Source organism: Nestor notabilis, unplaced genomic scaffold (assembly GCF_000696875.1).
Source record: "Nestor notabilis isolate BGI_N333 unplaced genomic scaffold, ASM69687v1 scaffold3240, whole genome shotgun sequence".
In the NCBI taxonomy this organism is placed as follows: Eukaryota; Metazoa; Chordata; class Aves; order Psittaciformes; family Psittacidae; genus Nestor; species Nestor notabilis.
The window spans coordinates 40,535-44,836 of NW_009912279.1; positions in this window are offsets into that span (position 1 = coordinate 40,535).

Genomic DNA, 4,302 nt, shown 5'->3' on the forward strand with positions numbered 1-4,302 from the left:
GCCCTTAGAAAGCTTCTGGTAACTGTTTACAAGTGGCTGGCTACAGATGAAAAACTGTCTGAGCTGGCGTCACAGCTGAACAGCGATCCCCCGCAGCTCCCCTACATTAATCACTCTGCTGGCTGACTTATCTCTCTACATCAATTAAAGACACAACATAAATACTGGATTTCAAATTTGTAGTCATGTTCACTGGTCCATGCGTGATTTATCTGCAAGACACACACACAAACACACAGCTAGCCCAGAGAGCCTCTTTCGCAGCCGCTGTTGAACGAAAACCATCTCCACCAGACCCCTGCATCTTGCTGACTCATGGAGAAGAGTGTGGTTTTGGCTTCAGGAGAGTTATCATCTCACCTGCTCTGGTTGCTCAGTGGGGCAAGAGGAAGGCAATTTTGTCCTTCTCCCTCACCTCTCTGCTGTCAGGCGCAGACCCAGTAAGGCCCTCTCCTACCTCACCTCCCTCAGCCAGGGAAAGGAGATGGTCCAGCCCCTGGCAGGTGAACAACCAGCAATGCTTCAGAGCAGGATGGGTCCTCCAAGACCTCTGTCTGCATCTTTATAGGGAGGATACAAAAAGCCGTTGGCCCCATCCTGATCCTTTCCTTGCACCCCCCCTCTGAACACGCAGGCAGAAGCTTTTGCCTGAGCAACATTTGCATGCTGCAGCAGGGAAGATGACAGGAAGGATGAAACCTCCCTGCTTCACTGATGCAAACCCTGGCTTGCACACACACAAGCTCATGGTGGTCTGCCAGTTAACTCCTGTTCGCACTGAGCACCCCCGGAAAGCTGCAGGCTGCGCTGCTGATACCAAGTTCAGGTGCACGGCGAGTCCTGGAGGAGGGCTGGAAACCAGCAGAGTATCCTCACACATTGCAACAGGAGCTCCAGAACCACTGAGGCTAAGCTCTGATCTCTGCTAAAAGCAAACATTTCAGCAGAAAGGCAGAGCAATGCAAAGCCATCTAGCCAGACTCTCAGTGGTGCCACCCAAGCAGATGCACCACTGAGACCTTCTCAGAACCTGTCCCCAGCCTTTTTAATACCATCTACATGCTGCTTAAAATAGATAATCCTATTCCCAAGGCAGTCCAGAAGCCATAGGCATTCACAACAGGATCACCTTTTTCCCTCAGCTTCTGAAATGTGCATTTTCGCATGGGTGCTTGGGATGACTAGAATTTGTAAAGCAACGGAGCAAAATGGCATTAATTAAAATTTAAGCAGAACCTGAAAAATCCTCAGTAAATTAATCTGCATGCCTCAGCAGTCTCACCAAGAGTGCTCCAAGCTCAAATGTTTAATGACTAAAACACGCATTGAAAGAACTGCATTTGCTAAGCCCGGATGAGACTTTAAAAAATAGACCCTAATCCATGTATAAGTACACATGGAAACAGAGAATAAAAAACAAAAAAGAAAAAAAAAATCATTTTTGCAGTTCATTTTTGACTTTTCTTATTGTTTCAAATCATCTCTTTTGCAATGACTTTGAAGAGGAATTATCCTGTTTCTGTGTCAAAGCTGGGCAATGCATTTTACACAAACAATTCCTATTCAAGCTCAGTAATTTAACTGCAGTCTACAGCAACCAGAACATTTTTAAAGCTGGGGGAAAAAAGTTAAATGTCACCTCTTTGACTTTTAAAGCACTGCACTCCATAATCACAAGAGGTTGCTGGGCATATTCCAGCCTGTCTTTGAAAAGCTCATCTGGACAACCCCACCCTGACAGCCAACTGAGGCCCATTTACAAATATGCACATTTATTTTTTGTTTCTTCTGTGTGCTTACTAACACTGTTACCTTTAACAGGACAAGTTTTCTTCTCAAATGTGCATTCAGCATTCCCTGAATGAATTTCTTCTACTCTCTCTTCTGCTTGTTTTAAACCACTAGAGCATGATGAACAGCTGCAGGGATCTAGCTTTGTTCCCCTTCGTGAGCTGTTGATCTACCGCACTTGATTAATTCAAACAATCCCTCCCAATGAGCACTATCATGCACCTGTCTGCACGGAGTCTTTTAACACAGCATACTGCACCACATCACTTCGGCTCCAAGCAGCAGAAGGTATCTCTCTTCTTCAATCAGAGGACTGCACATTTGTTCCACTATAGTAAGCATGCACAACTTCTAGCGCCCCAGCACTTGGTGAGTACTGATGGTTTCTGTTCAGGACTCTGCAGTTTTAGCAGGGTTAGGGGCCAGCCTCTTGACTTCTATCAGTGGCAGATAGCAGATGTGTCCCAGCATCACACATAGGAACAATCCCTTTGGTTTTGCTGCTGGGCGGCAACTGCAAGGCACCACCTCCCGCACTTGAGAGAGCAACGTCTCCATCACAGCCAACAGTGAGCACAGCACCGTGAAAGCTGTTGCACGGTGGTCCTCAGTGGGGGAGGCAAGTCATGCGGTGCCTGTTATGGTCCTTCGCTATTTGATCACTCCCTGTCCTGCCCACTGAAGTGGCAGTTCAATAAGCTAGATTAATTGACTTGGACCCTTTGGCAAGTCTGACAGGGCACAAAGCCACTCAGGTGGTAATTTTTTTGATGTGTGGCCCTTTGACTACTTGGGCTGGGAACACCAGTGTTTCTGAACAATCCTTGCATTGATCTTGACTTCTCTTTATGCATTAAGAATTACAACCATCAGGAAGGCTGCCCTGTGCCAGGCACAACAAAGGTTTGTTGTGCCTGGCAACAAACAAAAGAAACGCTAGTTTGGTTGTACTACACGTAGGGGAAGGGTGATGCAAAATAGGAGATAGCTGTCTGAGCTCACTCAGTGGGCCAGTATCAAACCTGAGGTTAAAACCCAGGGTGTTAAGTATCAGGTGGGCCAGTGCTCTCTGCAGAGCCATGATGACACCCAGGCAAGAGGGTCAAGAGCAGGAAAATGATTTCTACATCATCTTTCTACTCCCTGTGCCTGAAAACTGATAGCCCTGAGGGGTCTGTGGCACAAACCAGGGGACTTTCAGTTATGAAAAGCTCTACCCATGGTGGTCTCTCCCTGCCCTGTGCTCCTTTCTGAGAGCCTGGCACAGGGTACAAAAGACCTGCAAGGTAGGCTGGTTCATGGTGGGCAGAGAGTAAGATCTGTCAAAGCTGAGGCTGTCTTGTGCTGGCCTCCACGCACAGAGTAGCCAGGGTGGCATCAAAACCCAGCCTGCAGTGAGGACATCTGTCCCCTTCTCCAGTCTGCACCAGCCTCTTCCATCCATAGGCGAGCTAAAGCAGAAAAACGGAGAGCTGAGGAGAATCCCTTACTGAAGAGAAAAGGCAAAGGGCTCTGTCACTAGCAGAGAAATTACAAACACCTATCTGTCCACACTGACAAGGAAACTCCTGGAAGGGGGAGCTTCAGGGAACAACACATCATAAGGCTCTATATAGCAGCTAAGTGAGAGCGTATAGTTAAAAACTACACAGAGGCCCTTTGTCTTTAAAATACAATGCTAATGGCTGACATTTACAGCAGCCTCCTCCACAAATAAACTTAAAGCCCAGGTAGGCATTCTGACTGGGAGGTCAAGAGATCACTAATCTCCCTGACTGCAGAGACAGCACAGGTTTGGATACCCCCCAGCCTGCTAACTCAGGAGAAGGCTCTTTGCTTGTGAGAAAGCAAAAAAATTATTCAAATGCTGTCATCCCAGAATTGCCAGAGGTTTCCAGGTTTCACTCCTTCGTGCTCATGGGTCCAGGGTCCATGCAATAATGATAAGCAACAGTGACTATTTACTGCTGCTATGTACCAGTACCAACATGCTTCACATTGTCAGGAAACCAGTGTTCCCAGCACCCCTAGCTCTAGCCAGCTTTCTGCAGCTGCCTGTTTGCACAGCTCTTCTCACAGCTACAGCTCTCTTCCACAGCACTGCAGCATTTGTCCAGTTACTTTTCCCACCCACCACGTCGATAAAGTGACAAGTGACTTGAGAGATGAAAGCCACGTGCCGATGCGAGGAGATAAATGGGGAAGAGACAGAATATACATTACAGCGCTCTACCCCTCCCCGAGCTCCTTTAGAAACAGAACAACACAAGAAAGTCCCGATGCTTCAACTGCTAAATGATAAATTAACAAAGCAAAGCAAAGCAGGAGCAAAGACATCTCCCACAATCTGCACAGAAACAGCAAAAATATACAATAGAAAATGTCACTAACACCCCATTCAGGCAGATGCACTTATTTTTTTGTTTTTTGTGAATGACAGGTTATTAAATGGAAAAATTTTGAACACCGGTACTTTGCTTCATGGCTGTTCCCCTACTTGTCATTTCCACC